Below are 19,638 nucleotides of genomic sequence, written 5' to 3'. Positions count from 1 at the left end.
TCACCTTACCCATCTTGGTTGGCATCTCTGCCTGTCCCAGCTGCCCACGGTGGGAGGCAAGGAGGGAGGAGAGATAGGTAAACACTCTGTGCATACTATACTGCCTCTCCCCAATGTTTAGCAAAATTCAAACTTAGAAGTTCAGATTCCCTCAAGACACAAATCACTTTGTGGCTCTTGTTAAGTCAAGCTGTTTCAAGTCTGTCTTAAAGTAGATTCCCAACTATAACTATTTCTTTTCTTTGTGTAATACTTGCTTCTTTCCAAGGAGCTTGCCGTCTGCTATCTCTTTTTAGCCACATAACATCCTTGGGATGAATGCAGTCAGATCAAAGAACAAGAATCCCTTTTTGCCTCACTTAGGGACACCGAGGCACACAGCCCATGAATGATGTTATCCTGAGTGTAAGCTTTGCAGTGTATCCTGAATGGTAAGCTTTGCTTTGCTCTGACCACCTTCAGCCGTATAAGCTGGCACGGCCTTGATGGGTACAGGTGCAGGGAGTTAGAGGGTTAGTCTCTTGTATGGATGAAACATTAGCCTTGTTGATGGTGCTTACCAAAGTCCCCACTCTAATGTTTTTCGCCCAGGATGAGGAACCCAAGTCCAGAGGCTCAACACCATCTTTCCAGGTCTCTGGTCTAGGGCCACGCTGGGAAGAGACAGGGCTGAGATCTAAGTTCCCAGCCTGCTCCGTCTCTCCCCAGCCCTTCTTTACGCATAAAGGACACTTGTTGGGGCATCAGTCTGTGCTTCTGGCATCTGGACAATCAGCCTATACCTCTGCAACTCAAGCAGGAAGTACGTGTGCCTTGCCTTGGGCTTCCAGGCCACACAGACCCACATCCTCATTTAGAACGGTCGCATCGTGGAGCCAGCTGAGATCTGCAGTCTTCACTCTCGGCTGTGGGTCCACAAACTCCTACTGAACATGTACCCATAGCCCCAGGGAAAAAGAAAGAAAAAAACAAGAGAGGAAAGAAAATAACCAAGATGGGGAGAGGGGAGAGATTCTGGAATCCAGACAACATCAAGAGCCTGTTTCCATGACAACCACTCCTTAATACAGTTGCTCAGACTGCAGCTTGTTCTAATCAGCCCCATGGATGGAGCCTGCAGACCCAGAAATGGCCTCCAGCCAGGGGGCTCCCCAGCAGCCTGCAGACCACCACCATCCTCCAACCACCCAACCTCCTACGAAGAGAACAGACAGCAAAGGAGGGGTCAGGGCTCACACGGGAGGTGAGAAAGAAGAATGAGGAGTGTTGAAGAAAGTGGAAAGTGAAAGGAAGGAGTCAGAGATGCAGCCGGACATTCAGGGAGTTGTCTGCAGATGTTTGCTGGGGCCACTTGTGCTCAGTGACACTTGTCTTTGTGCTGGTGAGCCTCTGAGCACCCACGTGATGCATTATAGCCTGTGGCCAGCGTGTGAGTGTGACCATCCATGGCACATCCACCGAGCTCATCTCCCTTCCCCTTCCTACACCCTGGAATGCCCTCTTCCCCTCTTCTCTCTTCCCCTACAAAGCTCTAAGCTAAAGTCCAAGGACAACCCCTGTGAGGCAAAGGCCAGGGTTATTGCCCAGCCCGAAGTAGGTACCAGCAGCTTCCAACCATTTCTCAGTAAGTCGTTGGGATGGAGAGAAAAACTGTACTAATATTCTCTAAATTAGAGGTCTCTGGCTTAGGGACACTCCCTGTCCTGCTCCCCACAGACTTCTCAAGTTCCCAGAAAATGATGGGTGACTTCTAGGTTTTCTTCCAATCCACATATGAGGCCTCAAGAGGCTGGCAACTTGTCAAAGTCACCTGCTGGGTCAGGTGTCAGCCTGGAGACTGTCCCTGGAAAACCACACATCTCCCCACACACTCCAGGCTGCACTCTCCTTCTTCCTGTATTCATCTGGCAATCACCCAAACACGCTGCAAATCAGATGACATATGACACGCTGCACACTCCGTCCCACTCTGAAGGGAGTCTGTCTATGGGGACAACGGGTCTGGTTTGTATTTTAAGCAGCTAGAGTGAAAAAGAAGGATGAGGTAAGGCCATGGCAACGAGCACCATGCCACTAGCCAGGATAATTACTTGGCCCAGCCATCCTGGAGCCAGGCGGCGGAAGGCTTGCCCATAGATTATGAGCAATGAGACAGAGCCAGCCGGCTTAGGAACTCCCTTCCTCCACCTGCACCTTCAACTGCAAGTGGAAACACAGCAGAAGGAGCCAATGCGGTGGGAGACCCCAATCAAAACAAGATGACCTGTGCCTCAATTTCAAATCACTGGAGAAATCCAAAGAAAAGTCCCTATGTGCACCCCTCCTCCTCGTTGATACATGCAAAATCAGGGCTCTGAATTTCCTTTGATGGCTGCTGAGCCAAGAGACAAGGAAGACCCGAAATCAGCACAGGACAGAGACAGTGAAAAGGTCAGTGAGCGACAGAGGGGAAAGGAGAAGCTGAAAGATGTTTGCCACAAGCTAGGAATGACCTATTAAATCCCCGGCCCCTCCCCCAAGCTGGGATGCAGTGCCTTTAGTGGCTTCACAGCTGCTGTACCCCACCTGATGCAGGCTGCTTCAGGGATCGAGGATACTTGGACTACTGGCCAGCTCAGATGCCACCTCTGCAGGAGCACCTGGAGTCGTCTGACTTGGCTATGACTGGGCTTCCCCACTGCAATGCCCTACAGAGGCTCCATGGCTACATACACATGCCTTGCTCAGGGATCATGCCCATGTTGACCTTGGCCCCATAAACATGAATGGGAAGGAGCATGCCCAGGGAGCATCCTTAGATTTTCTTTTCCTTTGTTCCCGGAGTCCTCAGATAAAAATGGCTACAAGCTGAAGCTCTGGAGAACAAAATCCAACTCAGGTGCCTCACCAACTAATACAGGGCATCCACTTCACTCTCCAAAGAGAATCAGAAGTGCAATAGTCAGAACAGGGTGCATAGAAGGACCCTGAAAAGTCCAGACCTGTGCCAGCTGCCTCCCATCGTGGCCCTAAGTGCAAAGTATCGGAGGAAACTGACTCCTGAGGGGCAGAAATCTAGCAGGGAGGGATGAGACCACACATGTGTGTGCATGTTTACATGTAATCATGTGCACACACACAGACACACACACTCTCACAAATGAAACTGTGATCACGGGTGACGTGTGGGTGTATGTGTGAGAGCTGGGGGTTGTGCATGTGACTATGTGAAGCTGAAGATCACAAATGGAAAGAGTGCTGCGTCGGAGGAAAAAAGAAAACAAGGAAAAACAGAAAAAGTCACCAGCCCAGTACCCACTGCACCAAGAGATCCTTAGCCCATTGTGCTCTCGTGGGCCTCTTCAGACTCTCCTATTTTCAACAAAACTCTCCCTTGTTTCTCCTACCCCAGGTTGGCCCCAGACCACTAAATACACACCACCTGGAGATATAGGAAAACCCAGAGGTGGGGACCACAGCAACATGAGCACATACTGCAAACTGTCAGAAGCAGGAGGGCCACGTGATTGCAGAGGACAAGCCCACCTGATTCCCTCCACATTAAGTGGAAACCACTGTCTCCACTGAGAAAGAAAGGTGAAGCATTGGGAGGAGTGAAAGGTGAAATTAACTTGAGCGGAGATTACACTCATGAGTTCTGTGGAGGCCAGGGCGGAAGGAAAGCCAAGACGGGGGCAGGGCAGGAACTGCATCCAGTGTGTGGCTGTGGTTCTGAGAGGATGGAGCTTTTGAGAAGCACGTCTCTGTCACACCCTATGAAGGAAAACCTCAGCATGACTTACAGGTGCACAAGCACATGCGTGGGTTTGCACACAGCATGCAAAAAGCATGTTTATAAATTGGGTTCAATGGTGGTCAGGACCAAAAATTCTGGCTAAAACATCAGCTTTAGAGTATATGACCACTTAGAGTTTCAATGTCCTCATCTATGAGGTGGAGATAACATTAAGTAACTATCATAGGGTTGCTTTGATGATATCATCCATGATAGAGCATGGGACACAGTGCCAGGCATGTAATAAATGCTCAATAAATACTAATTTGGTCTATTATTATTTGACAGTCCCCCATGATCTCAGGTCTAAATTGACATAGCAAAAACAGGGAAGGTAGATACATAACATTATCATTTGCAACAGAGGTATAGTTTATATTGCCCAGTTAAACATGAAACTGCTAACTTCTCAACCACACACTGAATATCAACACAGTATGATCATTCTAACTGGATAATCTCAGTATTAGCCTAACATATATTTAAAAGTATCATATCATGTCAGGGTAAAGCAAGGACTTTGATATTAGACTATGGAAGTATTCTATTTTTGCCGCTTGCTGGCAATTAGACTGGCTTAACCTAATGCCCTGCACATATTAACACCTCAACAGCTGTTTTAAAATATTACAGTTCTGTAGAGTTTTAGATGTGCTTGGTATTGACAATTCTACTTGGTCTAATGGTCTTTATTTTTTAAATTATCCTTATAGCTAATTGTCAACATATCAAAACAAAAAGATTTGTTCCATACTGACTGCCCACTGCTCCACAGTAAGTCAGTGATGTACTCTCACAGGTTTATATGAAACACGTGGACATATTCATTCATCAACCCACATTGAGATGAACTGTCACATCCCATTTAAACTCCATCCCAGGCAGCAAGTATTAACCGGCAATTATTACCGTGTATAACGTGCTTTACAATTGGCAAGAACGTCAGCGGTCCCTGGTTCATTCAGCATCCCTGGTATCATTCACAAACTGCAGTTCTCATTTTTTTCCCCCTCAAGCCTGGAGGGAATTGAGAAGCAGAAAATAGTCTCAGCCAGATCCAGCTGCCCTGACACTCACAGCACAGCTGGCAGGTGCTGGAGCTTCAGACACATGGCCCACAGGTGCAGCAAGCTCACCTTGCTCATGCTCTGCAACCACAGAGGCTTGCCCCGGCCAATGAAGCCATCCCCAGGGGCCTCTGAAAATTCTCCAGGCTGTCTGCAAACTGATCTCTCAGAATGTATGGCTATCTACACATTAGAATACATGAATGAGCAATTTACTTGGTTGTTCCTATTGTACATGCATGTCTACACACACAAGTATACATGGGTATACATGCACACACATATACCCATACATACACCTGCATGCATATACACACATATGCACATATATACGTACAGTGTGTGTATCAATGCATGGCAGCCCTTCCCAGGCACCTTAGGTGACACACTTTGCTAGTGATCTTTGTAGGAGAAGGAGGGCCATTTTCTGCTACTCAAACAGCATTTGGAACCAAAACATTTGCAAACCACTGGTTTAGGGGGCACGATCTGAACTCAGAGGTTCGCACACCAGGTAACCAAAGTTTGCGGTCCTCATTATTTCTGCTGTCTCTTCTTTCCCTAAAGGGCCTGGCACAGTTTCCTCTGCACCCATGGTCCTCTAGGCCCTGCTGACTAGGGCATTACCAGAGAGAGAAACAACTGGCTCCTGGCCCCAAAAACGTCCCAAAGGTGAATGAGCAATGTGGCACTTCGTAAAGCTTTATGGAATTGGGATAAATGCTTCTGGCTAGCGATTAGAAAACCTTATTCTACATGTACACACATGTGTGCATGTCCATGTGTGCCTGTGTGTGTGAGATCTGTGTGGGCTTGTTCTATACTGCCATAGAACACAAATTTATCTTCATAACAGAGTCAATTACATTCTCCCATTTCCCCACAAGTGAGGCAGCAAAAACAAATTTTGAGCTTCAACCTGCAGGAGAATGCCAGGGTCTCTGTGTTGAAAAGGAATTCTTCCTTCCCCCTGCCTTGCAGACATATGTTGCACAGACAAACACCTGGAAGGTGCTTCTTAATTCTTTGAGGTTTCTGCCTCTCACATGCAGCTGTCAAATCGCACCCGATCAACATGACACAGCAAATAACACTACGACATGCAACCGGCAACTTTTGAAAGTACACTCTCCCCACACCCAGCCCCCTCTGCCTTCTCCAGCGTGGGCTGCTGTCTTCAAACTAACCATCCTGCAACTGCTTAAAAGAGCCTGACAGGTAATTTATTCTGTGGCAGAGGATAGCAATTTCATTGTCCAGAGGCAAGAGATTCAACCGCATCAGAAAATTCGAACTCTCAAGGAACACAGGTTTAATATGATAACGATTCCAAGGGTGTGTGTTCATAATTCTTCCTGTTCTTTCCTCCCCTTCCCTAAAGCTGGTAGCAAATACTTTTGCACAGTTTATTTAAGGGCCCTCTAAAGAACTGTCATAAAATAAATCAAATATTTTACCAGGAAGGATGATTTTCAAACACTTATTTGTGTAAAGAGCCAACCAGATGGGTCAAGGCCTAGTTGCTGTTATGGGATCTTTGCCCATAAGTAAATGTTTTAAAAATTGCATCTGACTCTCTTTGAAGAAACCCTGCTGGGATCTATAAGGTTTCACTTGGGCACCTGGTAGAGAAGGGGATGTTGAGCAAAAACGGTTGATGGACAGGACAACACCTGCTTCTAGAAGCAAAGTCAAGACCGCTATGCATTTATTTTTGCAAAATATTGTGACAGTTATTCTCACATTGTATTTGCTAAAATCCATGCAAAGTAAGTAAGTAAGTAATTATTATTTCCATTTTACATATGAAGAAAGCCAAGGCTTAGGGTATTGAAGACTCGGCTTCCTCAAATATATATAGGAACAGTGGATCCTGGGTCCCTCCCATCGGTAAACCACAACTTTGCATGGCAAGTTCCCATCAGAAATAGAGCTAGAACTGAAGCCTCCTAACTTTCAGTCCCTGCCAGCTAGCCCCCGCCCCATGTGACTGCATCACACCTGCACTGCAACAAAAGGTAAATTCTATAGGTAGGTGATTTTTAAATCTGCCTTTGTCACACCGAAACTGTTATGAGATCATGGACAAGATGCTTCCCTCCATATATCCTAAATATATTCTATGTAAATTCTCACTGCATTGAATTAAGAATAACAACAAAATTCTCTTAAACCCCACTCATGTTCCCTAGCTAGGAGTACGTTGCTCTCCAAAGCATAGGGCATTGCCGATAGATCCCAAGGCTATAGGACCTAGCATTTCCATGTGCTCACTGCACTAAGCTCAGTTTTTTTAGGTAGTAATGAATGGAATTCTTTTTTAAGCCCTGCTTTTGGAGTCTATTTCATGCCTTTTTACATTTCATATTATATTTATATTTTTTTAAATCATGACTATACCACATTATAAAAACCTATTCAGTCAAATAATAATCCTATTCCTTGGCTGCCCGTCAGGGAAATGAAGGTTTCTCAAAGAGTGATTTGCCCAAGGCCAGCAAAGGCTGAATATCAGAGAAGGATGATCCCAAAGGTAGACCCAGCTTAATGAGGACAGACGTCTGTTGGGGCTTCATTTTGGAGAGGCCCTTCAGGGTAAGAAGTGACAACTGCTTTGTGAAGTGGCATGCCACCAACACTCAGAAATCACATGCAAGAGTGACACTCCTGACCTCAAGTCACCAGCTGATCAGATTCAGGGGCAAGACAAGGGCACAGATCTTCTGAGGCTGAAAAACCATCTGTTCACCCCATCTGGGAGGAGCCCCAAGCCCTTAATGATCACATGTGGGCAGCTCCAGAGACCAAAAGAGGGGACAGATCCAGATCTGAAGGGGGCACAGAATGAGTTATCAGTCAGAAGCAAAGAGTGGGAGATGAAGGGAACATGCTGAGTGTCTATCGCCAGCCTGGATTCTCATGCCAGGGCCACAGAGGTCCTGATACCAGAAGCTGGGATGAGCTTGCAGGTTGTGTATGAAGTTACTGCTTGATGCCACCAAGCACTGAAACAGGCAAGTAAGAGGGGGAGCCTGTAAAGATGGAAATGCGGCATCTCCCAACCCCCATCCCACTTTCAGAAGTTTTAACAGATGTCCTTTCCACTTTTTTCTTGGGAATGCCTCAGGATTCTTAATTTTCTCGAATGGGCAACTTTCCCCACCACCTACGTGTTCTTTCTGGATTCCAATCTGCTGCTTCTCCGTGGGGTTCTTTCTGTTCTTTTTTTTCTCTTGCTGACCTTTGTCCTCCCAAATGTTATCACTCAGAGAAGTCCCCCTCCACAAACTTCCCCACTTCAGTGTGCTCTGCCCCCAGGCCCTGGGCTAAGCACCAGATGCGGAACACTGACCAAGATGAAAAACAGTCCCAGGCCAACCTGACTCACAGCGTCAGGCATTAAACAAGAAGCCTCACTGCTCCCATCAGCAACACCTTCTGGCCCCCGATTTTACTGTCTCTGTTGTTTACCTTGCCCTGATCTAACAGACTTAAAGGTATAGGTTGCTGGGGCTGGCAGGGCCTGAGAGGTCAAAGCCCTATTTGTGCCCAGGGCTGGCTGGCATTTGATGGGGTGGCACCGGTAGGGTCCCATTGGTTGCTTACAGTCAGCTCTGCTTACCCAGCCCAGTGCTGTAACAGCTTCCGTCTGAACACCCCTCCTGCTGGCTTCACCATGAAGGAGATCAACCAACCAAAGCCTGAGATCATGAGACAGCCATGCCCAGAGCCAGACCCCTCCATGCTTTTCCCACTTCTGGTGTCTTCAGGGCCCTAGCTCCCTCAGAGCTCTTGGGGAATGAAAAGTTTTGCCCAACTGAAGGATGTTCCTTTGCTGATGCTCGGAGGCTTCCCTTCCTTTTTGTGGCCTTGTTCCTACAACCAAGGCAAATCCAATCAGCAGTACCATCCTTGTTGCATCTTGTTCTCTTTGTGGGGGGCTTCCTGGCTTCTGGGCTGCTCTCCATCTGGTTCCAAAGTCCCAAGCCTTCAGAGAGAGCAGTCATACTGCCTGAAGTTTAAATCAACTGTGCAATTTGCTCTCTAGAACCCAGTTCTGCAGATACTCTGTATAGCCTTTCCTTCCTCCTCACATATGAGAAACCCATGGTTTTGTGACTGTGATCTCTCTGCCCTCTCTTCCAGATATTTCTGGAGTCCATTTCCAGCTGCCAGCTAGCCCTTTGTCCACTTCCCGGCATGTGCTCAGTCAATACAATGAAGACGATGAGCCGAACAGTGCACGTGGTGGCGACCGTGTTGCCCCGGATTGCTCTGGACTCCGTCTTCCTTCACACACTTCCCTCTTCATTACCCTCAGGTCTGCATCCTTTCTGTATCACATAGAAGTGAAAATATTCTCATGGAAGGATTCAGCAGGGAACATTTCCGAAGACCAACATGTGGCATCTCCAGGGTTCCCCTACATTTTCTAAATTGGAACTTCTCCCAATTTAAAACATTTCTGGCATAACTTCTTTTCAAAAACTGTGTGCTTCCATTCCAAGCAACACAATAAGAGGCCAATCCTATCAGTGAGCAGAGGAGGGCCTGGATTCGTTTGGCTCCTCCGCTGTCATTCAGCGCTAAAACAGTGGCCCACAAGGCCACACCCACTTCAGTGAACTGGGTGAGATCCCCCAGACTTTGTTCTTTCTCCCCAAATGCCTGGCTTACAAACTGAGCCTGATTGAAAACCTGGAGTCTGACGAACTTAAGAGCATTATCTTGCTGAATTTCAACTTTCGTTAATACCCTTTCCTAGAATCTGAAAGGCTTTTGTTTCGAAACTCTACCCTACACTTATTCCTGTCCTTCAAACTGGGGAGTTGAACCAGATAACTTTCTCATCTTTTTTTTTTTTTTTTTTTTTTTTTTGAGACAGAGTTTCACTCTGTCACTAGGCGCCAGGCTGGAGTGCAGTGGCGTGATCGTGGCTCACTGCAACCTCTGCCTTCTAGGTTCAAGTGATTCTCCTGCCTCATCCTCCCGAGTAGCTGGGATTATAGGCATGTGCCACTGCACCCAGCTAATTTTTGTGTTTTTAGTAGTGATGGAGTTTCACCACGTTGGCCAGGCTGGTTTCGAACTCCTGACCTCAGGTGATCTACCCACCCTGGCCTCCCAAAGTGCTGGGATTACAGGAGTGAGCCACCACGCCTGACTGAAAGGAATTCCTTTCTTGACAAAGAAGACCCAGTTCTGTTCTTTGAGCATCCTGAACAGCAGGTGTCACCTAATGAACACGTAAAGGGACCTATGTTCCCATAACCCCAGGCAGCCTAATACACATCTGTGTTAAGGCATGTGTGGGTTGGCCTGGGAGGGTCTGCGGGTTTTGTGTGAAGCTGTGCCAAGCTGTAGGTGTGCAACCATGCACCCTCTCCACTTTCCCCACACCTGAGTGCTCCACTGGTCACCGTCAGTAGACCATGCATACAAAATCATTTTTCTGGAAGTGCAGGAGAAACTGAAAGCCAGCACTGTCAGGTTTGTTAAAAGGAATCCCCTTAAGATTTGGCTCTCATAAACTTCCTGGCTTAGCCAACCACATCTACCCTTCCACGTGCAGTTTAATACTCCCAGTCTGCCACCTGCGCCTCCTCTTATGTGATTTCTGGAGCAGATGCAAAGAGACTTGGCTGGGGCAACTCACATCCCACACCATCTTGGCTTTTGTCTCTTGGGTCTTCAAAGCCCTCTCCTCACAGCAGTCAAAGGGGGTGCCCCTGCCTTGGCATCCACCCAACTGACCATCATCAGTGCCCTGTGGATCTTCCCCCAAAAGCATCTCACGCCACACGTCTAGTTGCCTACCGCCATGGACTACAATAGATGAGAGACTTGTCCCCATGGTGTGAACCAGAATTTATTGCATCTGAGCAAATCATGGTCACACCTATGTAACTCGGACATTCAGTTCTAGACAGATAACGGCATTTTCATGCCAAAATTTTTTGAAAATTTCTTCAGTTGTAAAAAATATATATATTTACTTATATTTATATATAAATATAAATGTATTTACATAGAATATATATTTATATTATATATATTTATATAAAATATATTTATGAATACATAATTTTATATATATATTTGAAACCAGATCAGTTGAAACATTTCACTTCTCTGTACAGAAAAATAAAGGTGAGAAACACAAAAAAGCAGTCCCAGAGATGCCACTGACCCCTCCCTGTGGATGGAGGGCCAGGGTGGAATGGGACTGAAGGGTGCCAGGAAGCTCTTCTCTCTGGAGGCTCTGCTCAGCCCTCACTGTGTCCTCCCTCAGAGATTCTGGCTCCTGACACAGCCTCTCAGGTTCACATGACAAGGTGGGAAAATGAAGGCCAAAGTTAAAGAGCAAAAACTCCCAAGACCTTCTCGATGAAGGAGATCGTTTGCTGTGCCCTGAAAGTGGAGCTGATGTCTCCCTCGTGAGCTCTGCTCTGCTCAGCTCTGCTCCAGGCTAACACAAGCCCAGCAGCCCCAGTGGAGGAAGAGAAGGCCCGACATGGGGCAAAGCCAGCACAGCCAGATGTGGTCTTGGGCACAAGAGGTAGACTGACCCCCCAACCTCCCTGAGCTATACGTGGATAACAGTGCAAACCCCTTACAGTTGTTTGTGGTTAAGCGAAAAACTGCATGCAGCATCCTTAGACCAGAGGCTGCACTTCATTCCCATCAGTAAAAGTTAGGTAATATTAATAACAATGTATCAACAACAAATATCCTATTATACTTCTCTTTGCCACCTCATAGCCTGACAAGCTAGGCACAAGCACTATCACCATCCCATTATACAAGAGGGGATCCAGCCCCTGTGCCATTAACTATCTGCCCCAAGTCTCACTGCTAGAAGAGGAATTGAAAGGAGAATTTGAAAAGGGTGGAACTCATGGGTTCCATTGGAGGGGCCCAGAGAAGAAACCTGGTAAAGGTTTTAAATCGGCCCAGTTGCCCAGACAATGCATGAAATCTAACACCAATGCTCTCTCTTAGCATTTGAACTGCCTCCTTGAAGAGAAGGGCGAGGAAACTTAACTTTATGAACCAGACACTAAGATGCATCTTTTCAACAAGAAAATAGAGTAGCTGTTTCCCTATATCAAAAGCATCAACTATCCAGGTACCTATGTTACCTCATTCTATCCTCTCAAAAACCCTACGCTGTCTGTATTTCCGAGGTTCCATTTTACAGAGGAGAAAACAGAGGATCAACAAGCTAAGGTCATGAGTCCATGGCCATACAGTTAGTAAGCAGCAGATTTGGAATTCCAGCCTAGAGCTAGCTGGTCTTTGTCACCATTCCCCTTTCCAACAGGCCTGCAGCAGACACACACACCTTTGAATTCCTTGACAGGCCTATGCCCGGACCTTCCATCCTCCGTTCTTCTCCCCACCCACCCACATCCATACTGCGCATTTTCATTAGACATCTTTGCCCAGTGATCTGCTGATTTGTTATATTAGAATTGCAAACAAATGCTCTCATTCCATCCTCCTATCCCCTCTCCTGCCCTCCTGATATCTGAAATTCAGCATCGATTTTTCTGGCCCCGCTCCACTGCCTGACTGACATTTCTGGTTGATTTCCCCTCAGAGGCTTGCAGCCAGCTCACCAGGTTCCCACTAGAGCCCAAAATGGAATAGCACATCACCTGGATAAGCAGAACTAGACCTCATCCCCCTCCTTCCTACTCTCAGCACTCTCACTATGTCAAAACTCAGTGTCCTCTAGACTCTGTCCCCATTACCCGATTGATGGACACGCATACCTAAAGTCCTTCAAGATTCTCAAAGGGAAGGGGAGGAGGGGAAAACTTTGGAAAATGCCCTGGGAGGTGGGAACAGGTGAGTTTTGACCTAAGTACTGATGTTTTCAACCATAGCTGGGGTAACTGGACCGCTTGTGGAGGAGAAAGGGGATTATGAGGAAGACCAAATGGACTCAGAGATACAGATAGGAAGGGGACTGGGATACCACGTCGCAGAGGGCCCCTCATCTCTTAATCCATTAGAAGGCTTCATAGAATAACTTTTCTAAAATGGGACTTAATAATCCCCAGGGATCATCTAAGTCAGTCTTTTGTCCATGCCACACAGCACATCCTAGGAAAATGAGCTTCTCTCATAAGTTTAAGAACTCAGGCTGGGCGGAGTGGCTCACACCTGTAATTCCAACAATTTGGGAGGCCAAGGTAGATGGATGGCTTGAGCCCAGAAGTTTAAGACCAGCCAGGGCAACATGGTAAAACTCATCTCTACTAAAAAACAAACACACAAACACACACACACACAAAATAAGTTAGCCAGGCATGGCAACATGTGCCTGTAGTCTCAGCTACTTAGGAAGCTGAGGTAAGAGGATTGCTTAAACCCAGGAGACAGAGGTGGCAGTGAGCCAGGATCACAGCACTGCACTCCCCTCCAGCCTGGCCAACAGACTGAGATCTTAAAAAAATAAAATAAATAAAAAACAAAAACCCTCGAACAAATACAAATACATATAACCTCTCTCTCATCTTGTAGCTTCTGTCTCTGATAAGTAATAGGAGGTATATTTTCCTTTCAGAATTCCCCATTCCTGGTGGGTGCTGATCAGTGGGTGTCCAAGCTGGTATTTTATGGAAGCTGCCATCTTGTCAATGAGGGATAGGCCCAGTGTCTTGTCAAGTGGTCAGTGGTGACCAGCTCCACAAGGAGAACACTCACAGTGGTACACTAGAGTGGCCACTGCCAGCTCACAAGAGCCGATAGTTACATTTTTAGGAAAATTGTGATCTGGTTGTTACTATTGGTAGCTTGCGAACACCAGGATAGAAGTATTTACACCATAGAAGTTGGCATATGCTATAAATCAGGACTTCTTTTTTCTGTAGAGCCAAAAGTTTCATAAAGAGGGTGCCTAGTCATGGGGTCAACATAGATAGAGCCAAAGACATAGAAAGGATGGGGTGAGGAGGTCGAGGTAGAGGCAAGTCAGGGAACCCACATTCTTCAGTATCCTGGGAAAAGCAAACTAACAATTTCTTTTCCTTTTTTCCTTACCAGGCAACATCTTCTTCTCTCTGCTCTATATGTTATGTCTTCTCTAACAAAAGCAGTTATTGTTTCATGTTCTCAGACCTAAGGTGGAGAAAACTGAAGAGACAGAACTTCAGATCCTGTCATTTCTCAGAAGCCATGAGTCAGAGATGGAAGAACCAGCAAAGAGCTCTGAACCGTAGACTGAATTTCACACGTACATTTATACATGGCCCAGTTCTAACTGTCTCTAGATATTTCTTGGGTAGAACTATCTATACAAGACAACAGCTAACTGCAGAGCTCATCAAAATCAGGCATTGTGCCTTTCATTTCATATGCATCCATGGTTGTACCCGGTAAGACACTGATGTTACAAAAGGGAATAAAATGTTGGTTTATTAGTTGAATCACTTTAAATTGAATTGAATTGGTGGGAAAACAGTGGCTTATTATCAGATGTCAATATTTTTCAAATCCCTTTTCTAAGAGGTAAAGTTTAGCTGGCCAGCTGGCTAGCTAGCTAGACAGTCACTGATTAGGCATACACATGACCATATACGTTATCCTGAGCTCATAACACTGGCTCTACTCATTCCTGTACTGTCCAATTGACTGGCTTTGCTTCCTTCTCCAGAGTTCTCTTGGCTCCTGGCCTCTTACTCAAATCCATGTGGTTTGGGATTTTGTTTCTTAGTAAGCTGGCAACTTGGTCCCTGACAACATTCAGTTCTACACCTTGAACAACCCAAGTTAAAACAATCCAAAATCTAGTCAGGTCAAGGCAATGAAGCTGGTGCCACCATGTCCACATTCAGAGGTGGGCTCAGAAGCCAGAAGGAGTCGTGCCCTCCAAACCCCCACCTTGATCAGTGCTTCCCACTGCAGATGATCCAGGATCCATTCAGATCCTGGTCACACGGCACCAGCTCTACTCCCACAAAGGGCTGAGAGACAGAGGTATCTCATTTGGAAACCTGTCCTTTTCTGGGATCCTCTGTCACACGTGACTGCCTCCATTTGTCCTGCTTCTCTCTTTCCTGACAGCCTCACCCAGAAGCAGAGGCAAAGCTCCTGCAGTGCCCGTGGCCTGGACAAAAGCCCAGGTTTGCTGGGCTGAGGCCCTGCCTCTACAGAGAGTCCTGTCCTCCCCAACCTAGTAGCTGAAGTCCAGGCTACTTCCACATAAGTTGCCAGTGGGTGCTCACCTTGGGGGGAACCAAGACTTGTCTGAGAATCTTCTCAAAGATTTTGGAAAATGCTCACTCATCCATTGTTTTACAGACAACCTTACAGAGTTGAAAGGCTGTGACAGCTCCCTGGGAGACCTGGGCTAATGGACTCTGATAAAATGCCTCTCCCAGTCATGCTGTCCCTTTCCTTCCTGGACACCAGCTCCTGTTTTTCATTTCTCAAGTCCCCTCTGTCCTCCAGGAAGGAAGATGCCTGCTCTACAGGGCCCCTCCACATACACGTGATGCCCACAGAGGCTACACAACCCACTCAGGCTCACACAGAAGTTACTAGGAGAGACAGGATTGGAACATAGGTCCAGGAGGCTGTGGCTCTTTCTGGAATCTAATGCAGCCACATAGTGCTGTTTTTATGGATCTCAGAAGCAACCACTTCCAAACCCTGGCCCCTACTCCTCCTCAGCAGTGAAGGTGGTATGAAACTTCATAGGGGAAGTTGCAAAACAGGAGGGATCACTCCTCCAAGGAGGCAGGTGGGTCTTCGCACAGAGGTAGGCGGGCCATGCGATTAGCTCTGTGTCCTGGGCTGACGTCTTGAGAACCAATATTGTAAATGCCTCTGACACACCATTTCCACTGTTAATGAGAGAGCTCTAAGAGCCATTAATCTCATTACAGCTCTATCAGCAGCCAGTGATCATGTTCACTTCACTCCCCCTCCCCAGCTACTCAGTCACTCAGCCACTAAGGAGAGTGGACTGGGAAGGCCGGAAAGGCCAGGACCCTGCCCTCAACTGATGTCAGGGGTAGCATCAGTTCCGAATTCTTGGAGCAGAGGAACCTGCTCGGCCTGCTAAAGAACAATGGCCAAGGAGTCAGCCGAGTGCCCCCAGGGACTCCTATCCCCCTTAGTGGGCCTCTTCAGCTCTCTCCCCCAGATTCCATGAGTGGCCTGGACCTCCCTGAGCAGGTTAGAGGCCCAGGAGGCCCACATGGATGAATCAGTTCCTAATTCTCTCATTTTACAGTTCAAGTTCTCTACAGGGGCAAAATCTTTGACCCAAGGCTAAGGAGCCCAGGAAGATGATTCAAGCCAGAGAAAAATCCCAGGTCATCCTTTCTTCTGTAGCCACACCCTCACAGTGTAGATTATGCAAACCCAGAAGTCCTAGTTACTCACCAGGACCCAGCCACTTTTGTGAAAATGGCACTGCATTACCTCATGGAAGACCGTGTCTAAGGAAAGAGCATGAAGCCAGGTGCAGTAAGCCTAGACCACGAGGGACTCAGGGCCCACCATGCACAGCCAAGGCCTCATCCACACTGGTCCAGAAGTCCTCCCCTCATGAGTATCTCTTCTTAAGGAATGGCTGGGTTGTACTCCAATCCTTCTAGCTGAAGTCTGCACCCTGGTCCTCCTGTTCACTGCATCCTTGCCCTGAGGCCTCTTGAGGTTATCACAGGAAAAGGGTTGGGAGCAGCAGCAGCCATAGACTTCATGTCATTATCCCCTTTACCAACAAGAGCCAATGTGCTGAGCAGCTTAGTGGGTACTTGGGAAAGCACATCCATAAGGGCAGATGGGTCCAGTCCTTGGGAAGTTGGGGAAATAGGAATAAACAGAAGTCTGGTCCCAAGTCAAAATTCCAGCAAGAGCTTGCCTGCACTGATGTCCAGCAAGGAAAGGCTTTTTCCTTTGTGGGGTCTCCTGTACTCTTATTGACAGCCCTGCCTGATGGGCCCAGTGGATAAAGGGCAGTGAGCTGAGTTGTCAAGGAAACATCTCTGCACATACAGAGTCTTTCTAGAAGGAGGCAAGAGCTTGGTCCATGGACCCCACGGGATGCCAAGAAAAGAAGGCAGTGCCAGCCCCTGGAAGAGAGCAAGCTCACACTCGTAAGCTGCCCCAGTGGCCTGGGAGTGATTGACACAGGGACAGGTTGGGGCTGTGCGGGGGGCAGGGAGGAGGACAAGTTCGATGGTAGGCAGGTCCCTCCTAGACATGACAGTCAATGATTCCCACTTTTCTTAAGTCAATCAAACTTTTGCTCCCTTTATGCATCTGGAAGTTCTTCCCAAAAGGAGGCTCAAGGTATCAGATGCCAAAATATTACACCACACTCCCTGCCCTCCTCCTTCCCCAAGAGTCCTCTCCCATTTCACAAAGGGATGCTAGGAGGACTCACAAGAGTTTCTTGCCCTTTTCTTTTTTGCCTCAAGTCTGGCTTAGCCATGGGAGTCAGAGTGGAGGCAAGATGATGTTTTCTTCCCCTGCTTTGACCACAAGGATAATTCCAATGAAAATCAAAAGCCTGTATCTGTCATCATCTCCCCCAGCAAGGCATCCCAGCACCATGCAATTAATAGAAAGAGAAATCGTTCCAGCATGGAGAGATGGAAGAGACAGGAATAAAAGGCCAAGCTTCTGCCTCCCATGTTAGCATCCTGCCCATCAGGACACATGCCAAGTCACTCAGGCCTTCTCAACCCAGGAAGCCCGTGGCATGCCCATCTTTACCAAGTACATGTTAGCAGGGCTCAGAAGGCCAGGAAAAGAGGAATTAACATGGTCAACATAAGGAAAACAATAGTGGCCATGAGGTCTTGGGAAATCCAAAAACACATGGTACAGAGTGAGTTTCTCATCTCAAATCGCTCCTTGCAAGGCTCATTAGTGAGCACTCACACACTACAAGATATGGTCTGAAAAGTGTAAGGGTCCCGTTCCCAGCTCCCTGTGGGGGCTGATGCTCTACCCTCTCGCTTCTGTGGGGAGAGATGCAAAGAAAGGCAGCATGGGCATCTATTCACAAGCAACTCTCTCCCAACCCAGGCTCTCTGGTCCTCAAAGGGGAGAGGTGGGGTTGGATATGAGTGTCAGTGCAAGGGCTCAGAGAAACGGATCAGCTGCAAGACAGCTCCCAAGATGGTCAGAAATGCAAGTTCTAATTACATTCCTCCATTGGCTATGACCTTGGGTCACCACGCACCAGCAATTATTTACTCTGGCAAAGTGATTAGGGAATTGGGACCAGGGAATGGATATGTGTTGGGGTAGAGGCACCTGGGGGTTCCGAAGATGAGGATGGCTGTGGTAAAGATGCTCCTTCTGCATCTGCCTCCTAATTGGGGTCACTGCAGGCAACAGTTAAGGAGCATACACCACATTCTACTTTTTGGTCATGGGGAATTACGTAGAGGCCCAAAAATGACAAGAGAAGTGGAGGAAAAGAAAGAAGAATTATCCTTCAAAAAAACCAGTTGCCCATGAACAGATGCAAATCCTGCGTCAATCAGGGAGAGGATGGAGCCCAGTCAAAAAACCTCCCCTTCCCCCAGAAAGAAGAGAAGTCAGATCAGGCAGGCAGGAGAGCAGCAAAGATGGGAAAGGCTGGAGAGAAAGGTGACACAGGCCCTACATAGGGCCACAGTTCTCCAATCCTGGCCCTAAGACGAGCCACAGCTGCATCATTTGGCATTTGTGAGAAATACCACTTTTCGGATCCCACGCTAGCTCCATTGACTCAGAAACTGTAGGGGTGTGTTTTGACAAGCTCCCCAGGAGATCCCAATTCACATTCAGGTCTGAGAGCAGCCCCTGGAAGAAAAAGGAACTCCAGTTTTCCATTGCATCCTCTGCCCACAATGAGTGTTTTTAAACGCTGTGTCCAAGTTCCCCTTCAAGACCTCATAGTACTTTTCAGTGACTGTAATAACCATTTGTATCCAGAGATGTGGTCTTTGATCCACCATCAGCAGAAAGGACACCTGAGTTCAGTTTATTGTGAAAGAGCAGAATGAAGTTTGCGCCATGTGCTGAGCACACTCTTGTCCCTGCTGTCTGGTGTCGGCAGACGTTTCCCCAGCAGCGCACTGGGTTCAGTGTGTCTGTCATCACCACACCTTCCTGTGTGGGAACAGCAGCAGCAACCATGCTGTCAATGAAAGTAAAGGGAGCAAGTAAGCTTTGAGCACCCACTGCGTGTCGGGCGCTGTCCTGAGCATGTGATAGACGTTCTCCGACTCAGTCCTCACAATACATGCCCCATCATTTAGACAAAACATGTTCAGAGGGCGGAAGCCATTTGATCAAGGCCACAGGACTCTTAAGTTTCATCTCAAAGTTCTTGTTCCTGCTACTGCATTGCCTTCCTCTTAAGAACAGCAACAAAGAACCTCTCTATTTTCTTTGCAGTTAATTTGCAAGCCACAAAACCCAAAGCTGCCTTATCACCCATGCAAGAAGAGGGGCTTGGGTTCTGTGAGGGGTTCTTGGCTTTAACAAGAAGCTGGCTGGGAAATGGCCCTAAAAAAGGAGGCCGAGTAAAGCAGGGCATAGAAGGGATGCTGTTCTGAGCTGAAGTGTGCCCCCCAAACCCTGCCATTGCCTTTCCACAAATTCGTATGTTGAAGTCCCAAGCCCCAGTATCTCTGCATGTGACTGTATTTGGAGACAGAGTCTTTAAAGAGGTAATTCAGTTAAAATGAGGTCAGTAGGGTGGACCTTAATGCAAACTGACTTCTGTCCTTATAAGATGAGGGCACAGGGAGAAAACAGCCAGAGAAGGCTTAGGAG

The 19,638-nt window shown here is 47.3% G+C and overlaps 1 protein-coding gene and 1 long non-coding RNA gene across 11 annotated transcripts in view; one reads left to right on the top strand and one right to left on the bottom strand.

The window, feature by feature from the left end:
• Window positions 1–19,638, bottom strand: part of PLXNA4 (plexin A4) — a 458,580-nt gene that overhangs the window by 317,030 nt on the left and 121,912 nt on the right. The gene's annotated exons all lie outside the window — the stretch shown is intronic.
• Window positions 1,094–14,260, top strand: LOC118143780 (uncharacterized). 3 transcript variants are annotated; one of them, XR_013524254.1, is made up of 5 exons: window positions 1,094–1,243; window positions 3,392–3,576; window positions 4,489–9,163; window positions 11,845–11,971; window positions 13,897–14,260. It is a non-coding gene; the product is annotated as an uncharacterized LOC118143780 (long non-coding RNA). The 3 variants fall into 3 exon arrangements; XR_013524253.1 differs by having other exon boundaries at window positions 1,094–1,381; XR_004728203.3 differs by having other exon boundaries at window positions 1,094–3,576.

Source organism: Callithrix jacchus, chromosome 11, assembly GCF_049354715.1.
Source record: "Callithrix jacchus isolate 240 chromosome 11, calJac240_pri, whole genome shotgun sequence".
NCBI lineage: Eukaryota > Metazoa > Chordata > Mammalia > Primates > Cebidae > Callithrix > Callithrix jacchus.
The sequence above is the reverse complement of the archived record's forward strand: the minus strand, read 5'-3'. Positions and strand labels throughout refer to the sequence as shown.